The sequence below is a fragment of the Maniola jurtina genome, chromosome 10 (assembly GCF_905333055.1).
Source record: "Maniola jurtina chromosome 10, ilManJurt1.1, whole genome shotgun sequence".
NCBI lineage: Eukaryota > Metazoa > Arthropoda > Insecta > Lepidoptera > Nymphalidae > Maniola > Maniola jurtina.
This window is the reverse complement of record NC_060038.1, coordinates 4,428,790-4,455,103: the sequence shown is the minus strand read 5'-3', so window position 1 is coordinate 4,455,103 and position 26,314 is coordinate 4,428,790. Positions and strand designations below refer to the sequence as shown.

The 26,314-nt window shown below is 35.7% G+C and overlaps 1 long non-coding RNA gene across 1 annotated transcript; it reads left to right on the top strand.

Moving 5' to 3' along the window:
• The first annotated feature begins 4,050 nt into the window (after window positions 1-4,050).
• Window positions 4,051-22,903, top strand: LOC123868852. Its single transcript, XR_006796741.1, has 3 exons — window positions 4,051-4,063; window positions 14,054-14,060; window positions 22,781-22,903. It is a non-coding gene; the product is annotated as an uncharacterized LOC123868852 (long non-coding RNA).
• Window positions 22,904-26,314: the final 3,411 nt, after the last annotated feature.

Below are 26,314 nucleotides of genomic sequence, written 5' to 3'. Positions count from 1 at the left end.
GTTGGTCGGGGGTTAATAAATAATAAATCTTAAACAAACTCTTTTTTATAGATCAACGTGTTTTAGGGTAAGTGATCGATCAAAGCGAGCAAGCGAGTCACGCCGCGTAATACAGTTTGGGTTACAAGGGTGTGACACGACAAGGGTGACTTCATTAAAGGTGAATTGGATACGGGGCTAAGAGACCCGTAGGAATTAATCGAAATAATGTCTTTAGCGGTAATATTGTGATCTCTTTCGGTGTTGCGAAATGGAGTGTAAACCGTTTTAGCTTAATATTAAAGTGACAGTCTGATGTTTTATTAGGGTTCTGTAGGGACCTCAAAAGGGAAAGTGTCTGCCAAGAAAAGCTGTGGAGTGGTTCCCGTTGACCTAGAATCTTGTTTGGCAGGTCTTATAGCACAAGTAAAGGAAAAAATCCGAAAATCGTGAATTCGTGGTTACATTACAAAAAAATAATTAAAATGTGTTTCAATTTTCAAAGTAAGATGACTATACCAAGTGGGGTATCAAATGAAAGGGTTTAAATGATTACCTGTACATACATTCTAACACAGATTTTTATTTATTTTTATGCATAATAGTTTTTGATTTATCGTGCAAAATGTTGGAAAAAATTCCCGAGTACGGAACCCTCGGTGCGCGAGTCTGACTAGCACTTGGGCGGTATTTTATATTAATTAGTTAAAAGTTGACCCTTGACTGTGTGTGATTTCGCCACGTGGTAAGGTATAATGTAGCTTAAGATGGATGCAGACTAACTTGAAAGGGGTATGTTAGCACAGAGTACAGATAATAAGTACCTATTAGATAGTTTTATGTTTCTGTTATTTATAGGTAAGGAGTCAACCCATAAAATATAGTTTCTACGCATCATCGCACCGGTATTTTGACACATTTTTGGTAGTTTGATAGGTAGCTATGATTATAAATATTCTACCAAAGTAGGTACAGACAGGACCAGTGCAAATTTCAAAAATTAAAAATCCTCCTGAGAATCGAACCCGGACTACCACCTATAAAATGCTTGCCATTGCCAGGACGATTATAACATTAAAAGTTCGTAAAGTTATTTATTACATATTTTAAAAAAATCTGTAAATAATAATAATAATAAATTTATAAAACTTTATAAAGAGCGAAAAAATCAATGCATGAAACCCCGTAGGTAAGTACTTTGTGTAAACAGAATAATGTTAAAATTGAACAAAGCTTGAAACCCGATTTTTGGGGATCTCATAATAGATAACTCAGCGGTCCAATAACGGGGAACCACCCCTCGTCTGTCATAACGATGATGGAAGGCTGTATTGGTAAAGACAAAGTACACGATATCAGATTTCCGAAATCGGCTCTAGTTAGATACATTGTTTGAACAAGATACCGTATTATTCTAGTAAACTTCAAATAAATAAACGTTAATTACCAAAATTGTATTAATTAATAAGTTAGACAAAATAGTAAATATTTAGGTTAGGATAATTAGGTTGATATAGTTTTAATAATATAGTAAAATATAAAATTTAAAGTGTAAATGCATGCGTCTGTGTAAGTACTGAAGAAATGTATATGGCCATGTAATCTTAATGTAAGTGAACAGTATGTTCTTTTGAGAATAAAATTCTTTAAACCGAAACTTTGTGTATTTGTTATGAAATTTAATTTCTGTACTACAAACTCACCTATTTATTTATTTTAATATCTAATGCAAATAGAATATAGAACGATACGGGGTCCGAATTTCCAAATATTTAAGGTCTTATCGCCGTATTATGGTGATAAGACCTTAAATATTTGGGAATTCGGACCCCAAATAAGCTCCGGGCTAGACGTAAAAGTTATAAGTTAATTACCTACGTAATTAATATAATATAAATTAGTATAATTTATGGGAAGGTTTTCAATTTATTCGTGCTTCCGTACACAAGGTTCCGGTTATTCTCCTACTCACACCAGAACTTTATGAGTTACAAGTGTAAATTAAAAATTTATAACACCCGACAAGTGAAAGTTACAGTAACTAGAAAAGCGTTGATAACTTTCAAACGGCTGAACCGGTTTTTAACCCCCGACCCAAAAAGAGGGGTGTTATCTTAGATTATAGCTAAGAATACGCTCGATCAAGCCATCTTTCAAACGAAAAAAAACTAAATTAAAATCGGTTCATTAGTTTAGGAGCTACGATGCCACAGACAGATACACAGATACATACGTCAAACTTATAACACACCTCTTTTTGGGTCGGGGGTTAAAAAGATTCTCTTAGTTAAGTCTGTAAAATGATTTAGACGCCCACCACATTATTATCCCAAGGAAACCCGTACCATTATATGATTAATGAAAAATGTCACGAGCTTTTGAGCAATGTGAAGAATACGATGCAAAGAGAATGCTAAAATTCATTCCTAGGTGACAAGTACCCAACACCGACAAAACCAAGTGCCAACAAGTGTTTACAGTGCCAATGTTTGCCCTATCCTGTTTGTGTAACATTATTTGATTCCGTGATTTCGAGAGAGCGTGTTATTGTTTTAACAACGTAATCTCACGAAAGTTACTTCGAGTACAAAGTAAACTGGATTTGTAAAAGTTCTAATCTCGTAAGACCCTTTGGTTTGCTGAGATAACAAGTGTAAATTAAAAAATTTATAACACCCCCGACAAGTGAAAGTTACAGTAACTAGAAAATAGCTGATAACTTTCAAACGGCTGAACTGATTTTCTTGGATTGTAGCTAGGAACACTCTCGATCAAGCCACCTCTCAAACAAAAACAAACGAAATTAAAATCGGTTCATTAGTTTAGGAGCTAGGATGCCACAGACAGATACACAGATACACACGTCTAACTTATAACACCCCTCTTTTTGGGTCGGGGGATAAAAAAAAAGCCTTGATTGAGACCAGTTTGTACTATAGATCTCTGTTGCTTCTATATAACTGCGTTGGTTTTTTTTTTTATTAATACAACTATCTTATCTGTTGCTATTTACATTGCAACAACCTTAACAACTATTACTTATAATATTAATATTGTAATATACTTAATCTAAACTTAAACCTATTTTTTTTTTAGTAAATTATATTTTGTAATAAGATAAGTAATAATAATATAGTTAACTTCTATTAAGTAATTAAATAATGTGAAATGCAACGATAGAGGATAAAGAGCTGAGGAATTAAAAAAAAAAAACTGCGTTGGGTATGTATGTTAGGATATTCATAAGTGCACCTGTAATTGGCAACCATACCGTAGTGTATTTGAATATTTCACGGTCTTACTTTTTGTTGGTTTTACTAAATAAAATAAAAAATCCTGGATATTCTTCCTAAACTGTTCAGGTCAACTCATGAAAAGAATTGCTTTCATTGACTATTTTCTAAAAGAAATCGCAAAGAGGATGTGGACAATGTAATGCTGTATTTGCCGTGAAACGCTTAGCTGAATTGACTTCAATTGTATTTCTGTTCCGTTCATAAACTGACCAGATAAAGATAATAGTAAACTAAAATATTTTGAGTGTTTGAAATATGTTTTATTGGGGACCACACCAAGAGAATTTTTATTAAATCAAGCTTATCCTTATAGATACTATATATTACAAAGGGCACCTCTGTGCAGAATTTTACGAGTTTTCTAGGTCCATGTAAGTTATGACATGTGTTATTTATCAATTGTTATTTAATAATATTTTTTAATTGTATATCTTGTTTACTACTAAGTAATATTGTATATTATTAACAGCTTATGCAGGCCTAAATCGAAAATTATACCTAGCGTGAATGATTGAAAACTGAGATTGAAAGAGTGTAAATATTTTGCGTGTGTATTTATCACATTGCCCGGTTTGTTGAATTGGAATATTCGCCTTTTCAATCGAATATTGCAGTTTTAAAAATCCATTCATTTTTAAATTGTAAATCGAGTGTATGGTTCTTGTTGTATAAAATATAATAAAAGCTTGCCTCTTGAAATATTAAACTTTCATCTCTCTATCTCAAATTCCTTTTTTCTCTCGAGTGTGGCTGTGACAGTCCAATGAACCATTCAACTTATTTATTTAGTCAGGTCAATGTAAATTAACACGGTACCATGGTACCTACCAAATAACCGAATTTCCAGCGAAAAATCCACTTTTACAGATGTAAATGGAATTTTTCGATTGAGTTATCCGGCCTAAAAATAAAACGTTTTGTAGCTAAATGAAATGTGTATTTTAAATACAAACACGGAATGGATCTAGTAACATTGCCGAAGGCGCTATGCCCTAAAGCGAAAAGTTGGATGATTTTAATAAATCAACTTTTCAAATGTTTATTATGTTGTGTATTATAACAATTGTGTAAATATTTTGGACTAACAGCCAGAGCGTGCCAGACCTTCGTTAATTTAAAAAAAGCTGAAAATTTTGCTTAAAGCTCTGCGTATTGTCCCCAACACAGGGAATATCGATCAGCTACTATGAATTTTGGATCATGGTAGTTTTGGGAAATAACAGATAATAAAGGTGTAAAAATCTTACGTCAAAGTACAAGGTCAATTTTTTTTTTTTTTCGGATTAGTATTAGAAATCACGTCATGTGGCAACTTACTGCCAGACACCTTTAAACTTTAAAACTTAAAGGCGCCATAAAAGTTATTCTGATGATTACTGTACATATCACGCAAAACACAATTTTTTACAATTTTTTGTCTGTGATTAAATTCTGCAAACATAGATTGTATTAATTCATTACAAGTTCATTTAAATTGTTAATAGGTAGAGCTGCATCGTGATCTATCCCAAGTTTGAGATTCTGTTCAGATTTACAAACTAATTTACATCGTAATATTGTTAGATGGTACTCAAGATAGTTGGGTGGTTATGTTACTATAATACATATAATATTATTTCATCAAACTTTTAATATGATAAAAGCAGACGAAAATTTAAATCCAAAATTTTTCATGTAAATCATCATGGAAAAGAAACAATAAAGCAAAAAGTAAAATAAGTTTTCTAAATTGGTGTGCATGCGTGTGTGTGTGTGTTATAGTTCTGAGACTGATTGTTATTGATTTTATATTTATCTTATTTAATATGTATAATTATCTAATAGATCAATGCAGATCAGATGACTTAGCTACTCGTGCTTTCTTAATGTTTTTAGTCAAAACATAAAATTAAGATCAGATCCTGGTCAATTTGATTTTGGGACCGATTTTAAATTGTGGTTTTTGTTCTTTTCATTCAAAATTGAAAGGATTAATTAGTAATCTTATACCTAATTGCCTACTCTTCAAATTTTCTTTTCATCGTGACCTTTGAAAGGATTAATGAATGTCGTCTCGACTCGACCCTTTGAATAATTAACGGTTTTGTCATTTTAACAGCGATAATCCCTTGCTGAAGAAAATAACGTTTTTTGGGAATCCCTGAATTTTAATTCATAAGATAAACTAAGACCAGTGATTGCAAATCTTACGGGTGGAATTTATTAACTAAACAACCTCAACATTTAATTGTTTATATTGGTTCATAAATTCAGCTAATCAAAGCTAAGGTTTTATTTTTTCATATGCGATTCGCAAAAAAACGAAGGTAGAATGTTTTTTTTTGTGAATATCGCAACGTAGATAAAGATAGTTTGAAAGAGCGTAAAAAAAGTGACTATGATTTTTAATGGCATCAAAAAGTTATTTTTATATTATTGAAAATCAATATTAACATTTGACAATCGAAGGTGTTAGAGCACACCCAAGCATCCTCGACTTGAGGCAAATTAGGGTTACTCCAAAAAGCTTACGGTCGCCAAAGATGCAAGGAGTTGGGCGAAATAAAGAGGTGGGTAGAGCTTAGTTGTCCGAAGCTAAAAGAGGCAGCTTTAGATAGAGAAGCTTTTCACATTATGACCAAAGTCAAAGTCAAAGTCAAACTTCCAAACCGACCAAACTTCATTTCGAAGAATATATAAGATGACGAGTTTTGGTGATACGCTCACTCAATAAAGTCCAAAACTGATGCTTCATTGAGGACAACAAAAACGTTTTAAATATTGTAACATTTTGTTTTTTAGAAAAAAGAGCTACTGTGAGTTTCTTGCCAGATCTTCTCAGTAGAATCTACTTACCGAACAGATCGTAGAGTCTGGACTTAATATGTTAAATGGCACATACAATAAATTTATTTCGTGATGTTGTGTAAGTACCTAAGGTCAAAATCTGACCCAACATCTATACTTACTTGAGCTGCCTTTAGTAAAACTTTTAGTTCACTGTTTTTACTAAATTTTCATTTCATTTCATTTCATTTCATTACTGTAACTAAGTAATATATTCCTATTTTTTTATTTATTCCTAGTAATTTAATTTTAATGTGAAAAACTACTTATTTCATTAATGGAAGACATGAATTATTTATAGCTCTTGACCAAAACTACATGTTATTTACACCAAATTGAAACCAAACCACACGTTTGTTTCCCTTTCCAACATATCAATTGGAAAATTTCATTAAAACAATGATTAAAACCGTTCCCGATGCTGCTTTTATTGGATTTTTCGAATTAATTCTATACAATCATTTTCGTTGTTCAACTGTGATAGCGAAATGGTTAAGACATTCGCTTCCTATTCGGGAGGTCAGAGGTTCAATGAGTTTCCATGGGATTTTAACAGGGCTCTCTCCGTCACTTACTCCATACAATCGTAGCACCAATTTTATTCGAATATTAAGCAACCAAAGTCCATGAAATTTTGCAGACATATTCTAGAAACTAATATCTGTGACTGTGGTGTTTTAGATTTTTATAAAAATATTTAGTTTTAAAATTACAGGGGCTCAAAAATTTGTATGTGAATTTTAAGACCGCGTAACTTTGAAACCGAATATTTTAACGGAAATCTGAAAAACCACAGGCATAGATATTAGTTCCCGGAACGTTTCTACAAAATTCCATTGAGTATGATTGTTTAGTATTCCAATGAGAGACGAACTACGTTTGTATGGAGCGAGTGAGGGAAAGCCCCCCTCTTAAAAACCCATATCCACGCGAACGAAGTCGCGGGCATCAGCTAGTTATAAACTAACATAAAGAGGGTGGCGGGAAGTGGCTGGATGAGAAAGGCTAAGGACAGGAGCTGGTGCTACTCAATAGCACTGCAGGCTGATAAGATGATGACAAATAACTGTAACTAGTAATTGCAATAAAATGTAAATCATTATTCATTGCGAGACCAATTTTATGCATCACGCTTTTAGTTTGGTTTTAAATACTTGGAAGCGCTTTTTGAATTTTATTTTTACACAAACAATATAATGGATTCGTCGAAAAACGTCCACTATGGAATACTCATTAAGATGACTACATACATAACTACAAGGTTAACAAGCCTTCATGGGCAATTAATATATGCAAGCATGCTCGAGCATCTGTATAACTTTGTGTGAGCAGCATAAATGTTGGTAGATGGTATGAACAAGTACCTACTGCATTTATTTTCTTTTTCATTTTAAAACTAAAATTAACAAAGCTTAAAGCTAATAAACGTCGCCCACTGTTCAATTGAAATCTGACGCTGCTCAGGCGAAAGACTAGAATTTTGTGTTTACTTTATTTAACTCAGGTAGGCTAATTAATGATGACTGATGGCCTGAAGAAGGTGGCGGGAAGCGGGTGGATGAGGAAGGCGGCGCGGTGTTTGGTGGCGCGCTCTTAGAAAAGCCTATGCCCAGCAGCGGCGCATACAGGCTGATGGAATGGAATGGGAATGAAGACTAAATAAAATGAAGTTTAATATGTATTATAGTATTAAATTAAAAAAAATTGTAACGTTAGAACAGTGTTAGAACGCTTATCATATTACCCATACTTTTATGAGACGTAAATTTGCTTTCCATTTTAAAAATAAACGGATGTTTTATTTTAAATCAAATAGGAAAAAATACTACAACGGCGATAGACATGCTTACATAAAATGATAAAGCATCATCCAAACCTGTGCAACCAAAGCAACTACAAAGCGGCCGGGAACGTGAACCGCGCGCGTGGCGATTTTTTGGCGTCATTCACGCCTACCCGGCTACAACAGTCGTGCACGTATAGATTCGCGTCGTGGGCACTCCGGCCTCCCGTGTTCATTACGCACAGGTGTGGCCATAGATTAACTTATTTATGCTTGACAAGCTTGTACGTACGTGTGTAGTCACCCTAAAGTGGAAGTTGAAACTCCAGTCCAATTAGCGTTGACCGCTGTTGGCGTATTAATTAAAGAATCTTCCTGTTCCTGTACAAACAGAATGGTAATTGCTTAATTTTTTTTCACACAAAGCTCTGAATCTCTTTACGTTCATTTGACTAACCAATGTTATGGCTTCAGTACATATTAGCTCTAGCCGAACGCAAGCAAAAGTATTTTGAAATTAAGTGAAACATTACCAGTTTATGTATCGAAAACTCTATAAGCTTTGACTTCATCGCCATGCAAGACATGTCCCAAAGGGTTAGCGCCATAATAAAACTCGGTACCTTCATAAATTTCCCAGAGTAATATAATATGGACGTAATTTCAACTTGTATTAAGGTTCGTAGCGCTGTATGAGCCTTTAGCCAACGATGTAAGATCATTAATGAAACTTCAGTGCTCTTTATACAACTACTTAAGTACTGTTAATTTGCCCAAGCTGTCATTTTTGCACTTAATTAACATTATTTGAGAGAGTTTTACATTTAGGGAACGATTTATGGCTCATTGTTGACGTATAATTAAGGAAAGTGGCACATCTTGCAAGGAGGTTTGGGTTTAATGAGCACTCCGCTACATTTAAAATGATTGAGTAACTTGCCACAAGGGGATGTATTTCATATCACATAACTGAGTATATTATATACGTCTACTAACTATCGGGGAATTCTTAGTGGGGGACTCATTTATAGACAGAACATACAACCAAAATCTCAAGTTTCAAGAAACAGATTTAAGCTGATCAATTAGTTATTCTCCTTTCGTTTGCCAGTTCTGTTTCATAAGCCGTTGAGCTATTCTGATTACTATCCTTATTAAAAGTTCTATTTTTGTTAAAATTTTTCTTTTTTTTTTCTAAATCGAATACTCGATCTCCATTTTAACCTTCATCACATTCCCTAGAGAGCTTAGGCCGTGCTCTGTATCACTGATTTTGAGAGTTAAATATAAGGGTTACAAAATTCACAGCCAGACCTCGCGGTTTGTCATCCAATTTTACGGCGTTTTACCCCATTCGTTTCAGTCTGTTAGAGAAGCGTAGCGTTTTTATACTACGGAATTTCTTTGCTTGCCTACATAAAGCTACATCTTGCTTGTGTATTTGTAGATTGCTAAAATAGATAGGTATTTTGTTAAAATTTATGTTAGCCAAATTGGTAGTTAATTAAGTTATGAACAATATTCGAATTCCAAAGAAGAGACATTTTTACTGCTCCGTTTATCCAAACAAAAAATTTTTCCTGAGATAATAATATAATTTATCTAATCAACCTTCCTGGAAGCTAATAATAAAGAGCAGTCTAGAAGTTTCTATTCCAGAGGTCGAGGCTCGATTCCGGGCGTACACGTCTAACTTTTAGGGTTCCGTACCTCAAAAGGAAAAACGGAACCCTTATAGGATCACTTTGTTGTCTGTCTGTCTGTCTGTCCGTCCGTCCGTCAGTCTGTCGGTCGTCTTTGTCAAAGAAAACCTATAGGGTAGTTCCCATGGATCTAGAATCATGAAATTTGACAGATAGGTAGCTCTTATAGCACAAGTAAAGGAATAAATCTGAAAACTGTATATTTTTGGTTACATCAGTAAAAAAAAATATATCGCTTGTTTTATCGATGGAGAAAAACATCGTAAGGAAACCTGCATGCCTGAGAGTACTCCAGGTTCTGAAAGGTGTGTGAAAAGGTTTTTAAATATTTTGTCACAAAATATAAACACTAGTTATTCCTAACTATTTATTGACCGATACTCTCCTTATAGCGTCCGCAAAAGATATCTGGGTCAAACTTAAAAGGCTCTTTAGGCTGTTAGGCGCCATCGAGCAACGTAAATCCGTATGATGTAGAGAGCAGTTTAGTTGTTAAGGCGAATCCATACAAAGCGTGATGAAAACTAAATGGACCGTCATACGAAACTTGTGCTCTTACAGGTGTATTCAAATATACCTAACAGAAGGCGCAATGAATGGCGAGCGGGACGTAAGCTACCTATCTTAGGCTTAGTATAAGATTTTACATAACCAACGTTGATAAAATTTGAGTATCGATATGCTTTAGCGTCAAAGGAAAATGGCCCTTGAATGCTTCGTTTGAAACTTTGCTATGTTTCAACGTTGGTGAAAATACGTAAAATATCATGCTAACCAGACTGTTCTCACATTTATTTCCAGTCTAGTCTGGCAACCGCGCGGTGATGGTGCAACATGTTGGGTGACGTTAATGACAAGCGGCGCGACGCACTGCTATGTAATTTGAGCACCTTGAGTCTTCATGTATTTCTTCGTAATGCAGATTTTACCCTGGATATAGAAATTCGCCATGGCGCTGCATTGCTGTTAATAATATCGACATATCGCACATAACCTCGTCACTATGCGATTGCAACTTGCAAGACAAGAACGAAAATAAATGTTAGGGCTCAACTTGCAAATGTGTGTACTCCTTTACCGCCGATTCACACTGATTGCGTATTCATCACGCACTTGTGACACGTGCGTAGTGATGTGCGTGAACCCGTAGACGTAACTGCACGCATTACGTCTACGTGAACGTTCTCACCACGCAAGCGGTTTGACATGTCTCATATAGTTCCATACATTACAATGCAATGGTACGCGCTACGTCTACGCTTACGCAACGCTGACGCAACGCTTACGCAGCCTGTGTGAACAAGCTCTTAGAAGCCGCATTGGGCACGTTACGAGCGTGCTTCAACTGCCGTCGCACGTTGTGTGTGTCTTTTCCTTAAAATTCGTATGATGAAGTGAGCTATTTAGTTTTACTGCAAAACTACCGTTCACGGGGGAATTTCATGTTTATATTTATGTACATTATAAATTTCTCTTATCGAGTACTACAAATTTTGTAAATTTGACACAGGAAGCTGTTTAGAGGATGGTGCTTTTAGATTGTTACACATATTATAAATATTATTAAAAACCAGGCTGTAAACGTTTTTGTATTTACCGCCATGAAGACATGTTATAATCATGTTATAATATTGATAGCTAAGGATTATAATGGTTAGTTTCAATTATTATTTATTATTATATCGTGGTTTTTTATAGAGACAATATTAAATCCCTGCCTATTTAAAAACGACGTAGCTAAAGTAGCACAAAATACAACACAATTCCACCTTTACCAATCCTTTTACTGGCTGAAAGGATTTCGAGATACCTATCTGAGACATCTCCAGATACCGATCTATCGGGCTTTACCTCGCGAAACTAGTGAAGTTTAAATCCTGGGACAACAAGAAAGAGATAACGCAGACGGCCGCTTATTGAATACGACAGATTTTTAACCGAGAACAATCGTCTTAAAATGGTGAGAAGCGGTGTCTTTTTTTTACACCAACTTAAGGATTCTTCCTTAAAGAAAATAAGTTTCTTCTGAAAGAAAATGCCACAAACAAATAATAAAATATTGGTACTTGCTCGTAATAATGTCTATACCTACAGCTCAGTGAGTGTACAGCTCAGCTTTCCATTCAAGGGGCAGACCAAAAAATTCCTGAAACGCCGGCAACGCATTGGCGATACCTCTGGTACTGCAAATGTTCATAGGCGGCGGTAATCACTTAACACCAGGTGACCCGCCTACTCGTTTGCTCACTTTTAGGCTTCCGTACCTCAAAAGGAAAAACGAAACCCTTATAGGATCACTTCGTTGTCTGTCTGTCTGTCTGCCTGTCTGTCCGTCTGTCCGTCGTGTCTGTCAAGAAACCTATAGGGTACTTCCCGTTGACCTAGAATCACGAAATTTGGCAGGTAGGTAGGACTTATAGCACAAGTACAGGAATAAATCTGGAAACTGCGAATTTGTGGTTGCATCATTAAAAAAAAACTAAAACGTGTTTCAATTTTCAAAGTAAGATGACTACATCAAGTGGGGTATCATATAAAATGGCTTTACCTGTACATTCTAAAACAGATTTTTATTTATTTTTATGTTTTTGATTTATCGTGCTAAATGTCGGAAAAATACCTGGGTATGGAACCCTCAGTGCGCGAGTCTGACTCGCGCTTGGCCGGTTTTTTTTTTACTAAAAAATATATTATTTGTCAACCGTCTGCGATGGGGGCAACCCTTAGGATTACCTGTGCGGGAGTTCTTTACAAACTTGTCGGTGAGTTTTTACTTTCCAAGTTTCCTGTTACGGGAACGATGTGGCGGTATATTTTATTGCAGGTGTGTGTACTACTAAATCTTGTGTGAAAGTTTTCTTAAGCAAAAAACAAAAACAAGAGTATTTTTCTAATACACTATAGCTGAGTCGCTCTCGCGCGAGTGGGTTCACTTTTTTTTTGTATACTAAAAAATCTAGCCTAACAAAAGAAGCAGGTAGTTAGTGGATACATAGACTAAGATAGATTGAAACTTTGTCTCATAGTTTGTATTTAGCCAACCCAAAGTATTTAGTTGTTTTTTAACCCCCGACCCAAAAAAAAGGGGTATTATAAGTTTGACGTGTGTATCTGTGTATCTATGTATCTGTCTGTGGCATCATAGCTCCTAAACTAATGAACCGATTTTAATTTAGTTTTTTTGTTTGAAAGGTGGCTTGATCGATAGTGTTCTTACCTATAATCCAAGAAAATCGGTTTAGCCGTTTGAAAGTTAACAGCTCTTCTAGTTACTGTAACCTTCACGTCTTGTCGGGGGTGTTATAAATTTTTAATTTACACTTGTAGTCATAAAAATAATGTACTGCGGTGATCCATTCCTCATTTTCGAAGTTTTGTATATGATCACATCCTTTTAAATAAAATGGAATTACTAAAATCAGTTTAGATTTCATGAAAATTTGGGTAGCATTGCAATAAAAGTCCACATTTTTTTTATAAAATTTGTTCAAAATATGCGGGAGTGGTATTGAAGTGCCTATTTTTAACCCCCGACCCAAAAAGAGGGGTGTTATAAGTTTGACGTGTGTATCTGTGTATCTGTGTATCTGTGTATCTGTGTATCTGTGTATCTGTGTATCTGTGTATCTGTGTATCTGTGTATCTGTCTGTGGCCTCGTAGCGCCTAAACGAATAAACCGATTTTAATTTAGTTTTTTTTGTTTGAAAGGTGGCTTGATCGAGAGTGTTCTTAGCTATAATCCAAAAAAAATGGTTCAGCCGTTTGGAAGTTATCAGCTCTTTTCTGGTTTTCTTATTACTTTTATTCCAGGACCACCAGAGGTTACGTATTTTCTGACACAGGAAATATGTACGATTGAGTAGTGTTAGTAAGTACTAAGAAAGCATGCCTAGCCTACGTGCTAGCTTGCTTAGACGGCCAATTTTCTGGTATCTGATAATCAAGGTACATAAAAACATTACTTACCTCACGTAAATTCTCCGAACTGATTTTTACGTATATTTTAGGCAATATCCTTAAAAATATGTCGCCAATACTCCCAGACACTTCCCGCGTCGGCCGTATTGCTTTGCAGATGCTTTAAAGCTCCCAAAATAAGTAATTACTTAACTGCATGTAAATTCTGATGCTCCATTTTTATATATGTCCACCAGACAACTATTTTAAAACCTTTTACAAGAAGACAGACCGATCCAGAGGGCCAATCATCCACTAAATTCAATTTTAATGCCTCTGTGGGTTTGAGCGCGAGGGCATCATTATCTACGCGCATGAGACTGAGTAAGACATGTATTAGGATATATTGACTTCTCTCTCACTCTCTTATAGTTCACTTATGTCAATTAATTATTAATATTAAAAAAAATCTGCTAAAAATTAAAAAAATTGGAGAATTTACGCGAGGTAAGTAATGTTTTTATGTACCTTGATTACCTGATACCTGAAAATTGGCCGTCTAAGCAAGCTAGCAGGTCTGTAGGCATGCGTTCTTAGTACATAGTAACACTACTCAATCGTCCACATTTCGTTCGTCAGAAAATACGTGACGGCTGGTGGCCCTGGGATCTTTCACTATTGTAACCATAGACCTAAGATTTTTCGCTTCATACTAAATTTATGATTGTAACAGAGGTTCATAATATTATGTCAATTGGCAAATGTCAAGTTGTCAAGATGGACGTTGCCTAGATACATAATTATTTATTTGAAAATAATGTTTTGGAAAACTCCGATACTTTGGATCGTAGGCGCGGAGTTTCTAATTTATAAAATATTATAATCACAGTTAAAGCGAGAAAACATCAATTCAATTATAATATCCAACAGTCAACCAAAGGCCACGAACAATCAACCCAAACCCAAGCCATAGTCAAACAATTTTTAGGGTTCAGTAGGTATCTGTAGAAAAAAAAGATGTAGCCTCGACTGTTGTAGTCGCGTAGGTGTGCATGGCACCATTAAATATCGTAGGAGGCGATGACCCTCCGCGCGGCTGAGGTTCCCGCATCGTAGTCGCTTTGTCGCGCAGGTTTGGATGATGCATTAGGCGCACCTTCTTTTTATTTTATCTGCTTGAACTCAGCTTATTTACTTTGACAAAATACGTTTAAAATTCATCATCATCAGGATCAACCCATCGCCGGCTCACTACTGAGCACGTCTCCTCTCAGAATGAGAAGCTACCACACTGGCCAAGCACGTATTGGCACACCTCACGCACCTTTGAGGGAGCATTATGGCCAACTCTCAAGCATGCAGGTTTTCTGACGGTGTTTTCCTTCACCACTTCGTTGTCTGTCTGTGTGTCATCTTTCAAGAGAATCAAAACTTATAAATTGGGTACTTCCCGTTTACGTAGAATCATGAAAGGCAGGTAGCAATATCTTATAGCCCAAGCACTCTACTCCTGTGACCCAAGTAAAGAGAAAAATCCGACAACTGAATTGTCATTACATAAAAAAAAACTTGTACGGAACTCTTCATGTGTGAGGCAGATTCGCACTTGACCGGTTTTTGAAAGTTATGTCAAATAAAAATTTGACATGCAATAACAAACAAAATGAAATACAAGCCACTTTATTCCTTATTTCATCGGGTGAAAGTCGATTTCAATTTAATCGTAGGTATATCTTGAAAAGCGAACTATTATACGACTACGTAAAATGGGTACATTTTTAAAGCAACGACATGTTAGAAACAGATATTTCGTTTTGGTCGTGTTAAACTATGTGAGTCATTCAGATAATTCTTGATTTAGTGATGTTCGGTCAAAAATATTTCATGGAACGTATAATTAACATAACATTGATGTTACTTTTGAAGAGATATTAGCTGCCTTATTGGATTTATATTATTATAGAAATTGGGTTTTAGAATGGCACAAATAAACGGTAATTTATGAATAAAGTTTAAAAAGCGTGAAATAAAAATTAAATTAAAAATTTAAAAAACCCCCGACACTTAAACCTCTAAAAAGTAAAAAAATAATAGGTAAATATGTATGGGCCCTTTAAGAATAGTATAAATAGTAAAGTTTTTATCCAAGCGTTCGTTGCGTCGGGGGACCGCTAAAGACTATTCTTTCTACAACAGATGACTTTCATAGTTTATCATAGGTAGCGGTCCCCTGGCGCAACGAGCGCTTGGATAAAACTTTACTATTTATACTATTCTTAAAGGGCCCATACATATTTACCTATTATTTTTTTACTTTTTAGAGGTTTAAGTGTCGGGGGTTTTTTAAATTTTTAATTTAATTTTTATAAACAATTCAGCGTTTCTGCAACGATACAATAAAATACAGTAAAGTGAACTTTTTTTGGAAACTTTTCTTTTGAATTGAACAACACGTAGGTAACTAAAGCAGAAAGCTTTGTAGCACCGAACAGTTTATTCTAAAGTTTATTTTCTTCCAAATGAAGCGTAAGTTTGTACGTTCCACAGAAACATCTACGCAAGTAAAAGTTTAGAAGTTTGTGTTTGTAAAATACGACGCTAGGCGAGACAAGTTTTTACAGGGCATATAGTGAACATCTCAAAGCATAACAACAGGTGTATAACCATGAAATTAATAATGTGTTTTTTACTCTTACCTAGTATGAAACAAAGTTGCAATCCCTGCTTGCCTGGTGTAATCGCATAGATAACATATTATGAACATAGTTGTGATATACATTTTTCACCAGATATTCAGATCTGAGAGCGTAATATATACCTAACATAATATTATGTATAACACATTATCTGGTTATACACATTAATGACTTGTCTTAACTGATTGATTGAATTTTATCAGTAGGTTCATTTTACTCACTTTTTGAAAATGTCATCCCTAAGGGGCTTAAAATTTGGATGTAAGTTTGTACGAAAGTCAATCATTTTTCAAGTTCTTCCATGAAATTGGCACGTATTTAGATTGTTGGTGAAAAAAGAACGAAATGTTCATATTTCATATTATATGAATTACTACGCCCAAAAAAGTTAAATATGGGATAAAAGTTTGTATGACAGTGTCATTTTACGAGTTATATACATGACGATTGATATCTTAGCTTTCAGCCAAACGTGAAGATGTACATGTTTTGGGATTTTTTGAAAATTCCACCGCTTTACTGATTTTCAAAAATTCCACTCGAGCTAAGCTAGGGCGAATCAGCGAGTATGAATATTAGATACATAGTCTATTTTTGTATTCTCCGGTGGATGACATAATGGCTGAGGATGGATATAAAGATATAAAATATAAATTAAGTTTAAAAGGCTAAAGACCGCTAAATACTATCATCTTCTCATTAGAAATTCATACCGCGTAGGCCTAAAATGAATTCTAAAAATTTAATAACAGACGTTTTAAAGACGTCCGCTCTCTTAAGAAATCCTGCGTTGAATTTACAAATATACAAACTAATTCTCGTTACGGCAGTCATATTCAATAAATCAACCCTTGCTATTTAGAGAACCAACAGTAGGTCATGGAGATCCGAGTTATCAGAGTATATCGTACCACTTCCAGTAAGGCAGCATCTTCTTTGGCTCATAATATCTGGACTCATACACCAGCTTCTGGCATACATACACCAGCCAAGAGTGGACGATCGAATACCGGAAGTACAATACATACTTTCGCTGTGGGACCCACTGGGTGGCGTCAAATCACACAAACTTCTCTGCCAACGGTGGAAGAGTCAGGAAGCGCAGGTCACTCGACCATGACAGCAATCCAGCCTGTTGTCTAGAAATTCCTTTTTAGAACAATAAATGTCTTAAACCAGAAACCAGACTTGATACCTACTGTTTTAAATAAGAAATAAGTAATATAAAAAAATTTAAGAGAAACTTTATTAAATTTAAATTTGCAATTGAAAAATTGCAGTGTTGGACGCGTACAATAAAACGCTATGCTAGTTACGCTAATAAATAATCAGGCCATAATTACTGAGATAAACTAAATCCCTTGTGTATTTGTATAATTTATTCGTTATGCAGCTACATTCTGTTCATTTTGCTCATTTTATATATTATACAAATATATTCCCGCAACTACGCTCACAGGAATTCTACACGGGTGAAATCGTGGTAAAAAACGTACAATTTTAATAAAACAAAAAAGCCTGATAAATATCTTTTTCTACCATAAGTCTTTAGGGAGTGCCAGTAGACGCCTTGCATCTCTATCACCAAGCTTGTGTTGTGTCATATAATATTTTCTGAAAGTACTAATGACAAGTGTAAATTAAAAATTTATAACACCCCCGACAAGTGAAGGTTGCAGTAACTAGAAAAGAGCTGATAACTTTTACTTTCACACACACACACACACACACACACACACACACACACACACACACACACACACACACACACACACACACACACACACACACACACACACACACACAGACACACACACACACAGACACACACACACACACAGACACACACACACACACACACACACACACACACACACAGACACACACACACACACAGACACACACACACACACACACACACACACACACACACACACACACACACACACACACACACACACACACACACACACACACACACACACACACACACACACACACACACACACACACACACACACACACACACACACACACACACACACGCACACTACTGTTTTACATTACTATTCTACATAATTATTATTTTTAAAATACAAATTTGTATACAAAAAATCTTTATTTTACTTTGTGCTTTACTTTGTTTTGTATTCTCCGTTTTGGAAGCCCTGTTTTCCGAGACACAGTTTTTACTAGTTCAGGAAACAGGTGCACATGCAGTAATGTTTATTATTATAACTAATTGTGTTTTGTTACGTTTATGTTACATTTGTTTCTGAGCCAAATAAATTTATCTATCTTTCTTATCTTAAAAAGGCTGAACCGATTTTCTTGAATTATAGCTAAGAACACTCTTAATCAAGCCACCTTTCAAACAAAAAAAAAACTAAATTAAAATCGGTTCATTAGTTTAGGAGCTACGATGCCACAGACAGATACACAGATACACACATACACAGGTCAAACTTATAACACCCCTCTATTTTGGTCGGGGGTTAAAAACAAATGACTCCAAAGACTGTCCGGCTACATGCCATGAGAGAATTTCACTGTCCACCTCCATCATTAGAGAAAGTTGAGCTTGAGGTTGCCGTACCATTAGGTACGGCAATCTAATGGCATATTATTGTTAATTGAATACTTGAAAAGAGCAACCGCCGAGTTTCTTGCTGGTTCTTCTCGGTAGGAACGGCATTCCGAACCAGTGGTAGATTATTTTGACGATTCAAAAGCACTTGTAAATGTTTAATTAAATAAAATATTTTGAATTTGAAAAATTATATTTATCATCCAACCCACGTAACAATCAAAACGTGTCAGCAAAATTTTAATTTAATCGGCCAATTAGAAGTACTTAAACCGAAAAATTGGTTACTAATTTCAACGAAATGACAATCAGCACCATGATTTACCATATATGTATATTCATGACAATATTCGAATAAATCACAATAATAATTTAAAATAAAAAAATACAAAAAAATGTAGCACACAAAATCTATTGTCACGTACAATCTCCCGAGGATTTGCAGAAAGCAGATGTCAGAAGACCAAATTGAATTATCGCTCCGTAATTTAGCATCAGATGAAAATGGGTGGACCCAATTATAAACCTAACAGGCCTGTCTGCCCAATTCATCTTAGAGATCTTTCATATTAGATCATGTCAAATCTAGCCCAAATTTCAGGCCCCGATACGGTCAAATTCTTGGATGCTTATTCTTTTTTTTCCTTTAGGAAAAGTAAAGTTCCTTTAGGAAAGGAAGTATGTGTCCACTGATGGACATACATTAAAGAGTGTACTATGAAACACGGTTCACCGCCTTTCCTATCCACTCGTTTTCCACCACCTTCTTCAGGTCATGCCTCCAATGGGCTGGAGGTGGTCATACACTGCGCTTATCGCTAGGCCTTCGGTCTGCGACTGCTTGGTAAAGTCTTTGAGCTAAATCGGTTACTTGTTCTTCTAAACATTTGATTGTTTTGGATTTTTATAAGATATAAGAGAAAATAATCAATATACCTCGCTCCATAGCGGCTGATAGCGAGCTGACTGACCACGTAATTTGTGGAGGAGGCCAAATGTCAGTGTCCACGTCTCCACTCCATACCTCATTATATTATAATAGAAGTTTCCAGTTCTGCTAAATTAGTTGAAGCTAGAGGCCTAAGTGGTGGAATATATAGATAGATGAGTAAGACAGATAAACACGGTAAATCATAGAAGGCACTCTTAAAAAGACCTTTACTAGGTATATAAAATATAGAGATCGATGATAAATAAATCATTGTCCTAGCATCGGCTTGTTCGTCACAGTCAAATGTGAATGCCCCTTTATTCCTGCTGTTTCTATTCTATTATGTTTATTTTTCTGTTGAATCTTGTCATAAATTGATGGAGTTCAGTGATCTTTCTAGACAGAATAGGGCAATGCTTTGAGAAAGGGCATTCTTTTTTTTCCACAATAAAAACATCTTTTGAATTTTATACGCGTAATTTATAGCACTGAACACACGTCTTGTTACAATTTGAGCTAGTTTGTTGAGGATGTAAGTACAAACATATTGCAGCCTAAGTATAATCAGTTCGACAACACTTTTTCGTGGAGTTAGCATACACAAAAGGTAACAAAAATTGTGAGAAAATGTTGTCGTCACTGAGCTTAAAATATAATATCTCTTTACAGGGCTTTGTCAATAAAAAACTGCGAGAACTCATTGCATATCTCTAATTGTACAGGGGTGCTGGTAATTTCTATAGTAACTCGTTGGGAAACGTAAATATTTCGTTTTATAAATTTTCATAACCCACGTTTTAAGGCCAATAAAAGCCTAAAACGCTAAAGGTGCTCTTTTCGTCTTTGAAATACGGACGACCTTTATTTAAGTGAATGTTAAAAGGAGATAAGACGAGAGGCGATTTTTCAGAAATGAATGCATTAGTCTCTTTTATTTCGAAACGAGTAATGAATTACATTTGACTTAAATGAATTCTGTACAATATTTCTTGCTTCGTTGTGTTTAATGAAATATTTTTGATTACCAAAATATTTTCACAAATAAATTACCAAATGGTCTTTTACTGTTTTCAATTTATTTTGTATTTTCAGAGGTAAGTATATTAATACCTACAATAAGTATTGTTTATTAAGTGGAGTAGTAAGTTTGTTCTATTAGGATGCTTTTTTAACGGACGTTAAAAAGCTCTCGTGTAAACGAAGCCTAAATATCTTAGGTCAAGAACGCTGGCTGTTTAATATTAAAATATTTTTTATCGTTATGGCTTACAATGGCGGTTGCACTTGAATTAAAACCTCAGATCTTTTGTACACGTCACTCCACTTTGTGCTCACCCTATATTTTCTCAAAGACCCTCTCGAGTGTCTGAGAGTGTCTACAATTATATTTAAAGAGGTTTCTGTATTTATTCCTTGGAATATCGAGCATTTGATGAAAAGAGTTTTTTATGGAAGGCAGCAGTTGTATAATCGATTGCAAATATATTTACCCAGAAGAAAACCAGAGCAGAAATGTTTATCTAGCAATAGTTTTCATAATGTTTGCACGGAAGACTTTAAATAATAAAAACTTCTAGAGACACTATCTCATCATGATCATCGTAAACAACCCATTACCGGCCAACTACTGAACACGGATCTCCTCTAAGAGTGAGAAGAGATTTAGTCATCAATAAATAAAAATAAATATATTTTTATTCAACTGTTGAATCGTCAAATGCATCTACCACTGGTTCGGAATGCCTTTCCTACCGAGAAGAACCAGCGAGAAACTCTGCGGTTGCTCTTTTCAAGGACTTGATATACAATATTATGCCATGTATACAATATTACGTCACAGTTCACCACGCTGGCCAAGTGCGGATTGGACTTCACAGACCTTCGAGAAAATAATGAAGGACTCGCAATCATGCAGGTATCATCACAATGATTTCGTCCCTTTTAAAACAAGGGACGTTTAATTGCTTTAAAAGTACATAAAACCGAAAAGTTAGAGGTAAGAACGTGCCGGGAATCGAGCCTCGGAGCCTCCAAACAGGAGACCGATATTTCAACCACTAAGCCATATTAAGTTTTTTAATTATGTTACCCATGTACAAACCTGTTTAGCGGTATTTGATATATTTCTGGTAGCATTGTATTAACGGTGATATTATGTATGCACCAAGTAAACACTAGGTCATTAGTATAGCGTGTTCATCTGAATCTAGAATGCTAATTACCGTAACAGTTGTATTAAATTAGGGAGCTTGTGCCAAACTGTTTTTTAAAATATTAATTACTAGATAATGCGAGTTCATTTGCAAGGATTTAAAAATCACATTTAATAGGTACACACACCTAAGCCAAACGCAATAAATGTATGTTTCGGTCCTTATTATACTCATATCAGATCAAACGTTGTAATGTTTTCGCCTATTTCTGCTACGCGAAGCATAAAAAATTCAATTAATCTTTTAATTTAAATTCCAATATAAAGCAATCGTAAGCTAACCAACCCACAACTTTATTATTACAAAATACTTTATATAATTATGTATGCCTACAGTAGAAAGAGGGTTTCCCTGATTACGGTTTCCGATTCATTGGCCGAAGTCAAATGCCAAAAAGTAAAATCAATTATACGTAATACGAATTCTTATTTATAACTAGGTTATTCCGGTGACTCCGCTCGTATGGACTACACAAATTTTAAACCCTATTTTACCCCTTAGGGGCTGAATTTTCAAGAATCCTTTCTTAGCGGATGCCTACGTAATAATAGGCTATCTGCATGTCAAATTTCAGCCTGACCCATCCGGTAGTTTGAGCAGTGCACAGCCAGTCAGTCAGCTTTTCTTTTTATTTATTAGGTACTAGCGACCCGCCCCGGCTTTGCACGGGTAGACACTACCACGAAAAATCCTATCTATTTTCCGGGATAAAATATAGCCTATACGGATTCGGAAGAATCCGTCTAAGTAATGGTAAAAGAAATTTTGAAATCGGTCCAGTAGTTTTTGAGCCTATTCAATACAAACATACAAAAATACAAAAATACAAAGGTTTTCTCTTTATAATATTAGTATAGATATAGACTAGATGCCTGCAGCTTCGTCCGCCTAAATTTAGGTTTTAAAAATCCCATGGGAACTTTTGATTTTCCAGGACAAAAGTAGCCTATCCGTAGCAGCCCGTCCCTGGGATGCAAGGTATCTCTTACCAAACTTCGTAAAAACCTTGATACGGATGATCCTTTAAAAACCCTATGGGATCACCAGGATTTAGGAATGCAATTCCTTACAGTATCAGAGTTGAGGAGTTGGGTTCTCGAGGTTAACGATAAAATCTTTACTTGGTATTGATACCTCTTATATCAATTATAATAATCTACAGTTTCGAAATCCCATTGACTTTGGTGGTCAGGTCCCCTGCAGCGTCAGTACTGAGAAGTTGGAATCCAATTTTTTTTTGGAACTAAATCGCAAAGTATCTCTATCAATTTTTAAAAATAACGCAAATCGGTTCAGAAATCTCGGAGATTTCGGTGTACATAGGTAGAAAAACTAAACAGAGTTTAGCAACCGAATCAATTCGATACCAATCGAAATTGCATCTGATCGAAGCTGTTTAGTTTCAGGCTACTCAAATGGATTCAAAGCCTAACGAGCTCTAATGTAATATTCTATTCTACAATGCAACACATTAACAAACACAACTTTACAAGTCAAACGAGAACAATAACTAGCGGTTATATTGCGATGTCTCTTGCTGGAGGATTTGCACTCTCCTTCAGGATGCTTTCAGGCTTTTATGCCTTTATTCAAACACACGTCATTTGAATTTAAACCCTAAAGTCACATCATTTAAGTTCAGTCAAGAATAAGATTCAAATTGCTTAATTTACTGAGAATGCTTGTGTATTCTGAGTTAAGTTCGCTCCATATTCTTATATGTGGTGTTCATTTCTTGAAAGGGTTTTAGTGATACCCTGCTTGAATTTAAATACCTAATTGAATCGCAATTGGTACCTATGTATTGATTCTGAAGTTTTTCTGTAAACTGCACGTACCCATTAGTACCTACGCGACAGGTTGGCGTCCTCGCCCCGGTTGCCATCTTAATCTGTCGCGCACTATAGCTGCAACAACGCATATCAATTGACTGCGATTGTTAAGCCATGTTGACCCAAGTCAGTGACTGGATAGGTGTCTGACTTTGGAGATCATCCCAGAATGGGGTCAAGACTACAACTACACTACTGTAATGAGGACTACAAATATAAAGAAGTTTTAATAACTTAGGTATCATCACTAAGGCACGCTCATCATGATCAACCCATTGCCGACCTACTACTGAGCACGTGTCTTTTCTACTAATGAGAATTGGCCTTGAGAACAATATAGAGAACTCTCAAGCATGCAGGTTTCCTCACGGTGTATTCCTTCGCCGTTAAAACAATTGATATTTACTTTATTGGTTAAGACGCTAATTCCGAAAAGCTAGAATGCGTGGCCGGGATCAAATTCCCGAACAGGAAATAGGCGTCTTAACCACTAGGCTGCTACCGATCGTTTTACCATCATTTTTACCAAGGCAAGTTACCATCATAAAATTCATTCTGCATATTAGAATCTATCAGGCTTCCTGCTGAAATGCCAGAGCGCGTTTTAAAGATTCATACAATTCCCTTGAAACTGCAAGTGACCTGAAAACTACGGCCTGATTCACGTACCTACGTTCTGTTTCGCAAAAATATACAGTACCATTGGTTAGTATTATGGTTTTTGTTTTTAAAGTAAAAGTCTTGACCCATCGCCATCGGCGTCGTGAAATGATAAATAATCAAACCCTTAGGTAGGTATTACTTATATTTCTTCCTTCCGGTATAAACATTCACTGCTGGACATAGATATCTTGTAGATACGTCCAGACATTGTGGCTTGAACCCAGAAGCTCTCCTATACTAGTGAGGAGTCTGCCAACGTTCACCACATACCTACAAGTGATTTTTGTGTCAATCTCGCACTCAGCTCGAACATTTATGATATTAAAATAAGTATGCAAGTATTTAGATAATCATCGTGATCAACTCACGGCCGGCTCACTACTACATAGCACGGGTCTCTTCTCAGTATAAGGGTTTTGGGCCATAGTCTAACAGACTGGCCAACTGCGGATTGGCAGACAATGAATCATTTAAAATTAAAGACTGAGGCTATAGGATGCGTTTCAGGTGCGTTGCGGCGCCGCACCGCAGTGTATTTGAGTATTGGGTACCACACGGGCACTGCATTGCTGCTTTGGCAAAAAGAACGGCGTTGCAACGCACCATCCCTCCCCGGCTCTTTCTCTCTGGTCCCAAGTAACGCCTCGTGTGGCATGGTGCGGCGATTTCTATGTAATGCAGCGGCACCGCACTGCCAACGCAACGCATCGTGTGGCTTCACTCTAGTGATAAAAGATGTCAATGCGTGACAGCAGTGTGTCACGGAAGTAATTTAAACATAAACAAATGTTTCGAGGCCGCTGAAATAAGAGTCACAAATTTTGCGCAGTTTTAATTTTCATGTTACATAATGGTCTAATTAAATCCAACAAATATTCATGTTCCATAATATTTTACATGCAAATGGGCTTTTGGCTCCATTAATTTGGAACTTTAGGTTTTTTTGAACAACAATCATCAAATTGTATAAAAAATATCATTAATGGTCTAGATAAAGTAGGTACATAATATTTTAAGTACAAAACTTGAAAATCTCAGTGCCCGCCAAGAGGTTACCAGTTTATTTATATTTCACAGGATATAATTTTTTTTTTAATATTTACTTGGCCAATGTGCTCAGAAACTCTTCAATCTAGTTCCCGCTTTATCTTCTTACCATCGTACCGCAAGACACTAGCCGAATTTTCATATCCGTACATCGAAGTTATTATTTATATTTCTATGTATCCGTATGTCGTCGATTTTTCTTCTACATCACAAAACATTTTACATCTCTATCCTTTATATGCATGGGTATAGTTTTGAACCGGATTTTCATTCCACAATACTTGCCATCAGGGGTATCTTTAAAATAGGAGTTCATTTTTAGTTTTTCAGGATGTCTATCTTAAAAAAAAATCGTATGTTTAAAATGTAAGAGAATATATAACATTATTTCAAATTAAGGGTGTAAATTTATACAAAACCAACGCGCGTATGTAATGAAGAGAACCCGAGACAGAGATCGTTAAGCCAAATTGAGTTTCACGCATTTTTTCAGTTGCGGTAAGTTACGACGAATAAAAAATTAATTTATTCCCTTTTGTGTAAGGCTTTATGACGTCTGTTAGGGTAAAAGGGATATTTTGTGTTTAATTTTAGTATTTCGCGTGATGTAATCGTGATAGCAAAAAGATATATTACTCGGTAGAGTCCGCATTTTGACGGCGGGGTGGACGACATTTCAATAGCAGTTCCTGATTGGAAAAAAAACATAACTAAATATAGGCCCGCTCGAGTAAGGCATATAAGGGACCTTAAGGGACATTTCCTTGTCATCAATAGAGGACAATTGCTGAACAGAGGGCTATTATGAAGACTTCCGAACTTTTCCTTTTCCACACAATTCAGCGGCTCCATATCACTCG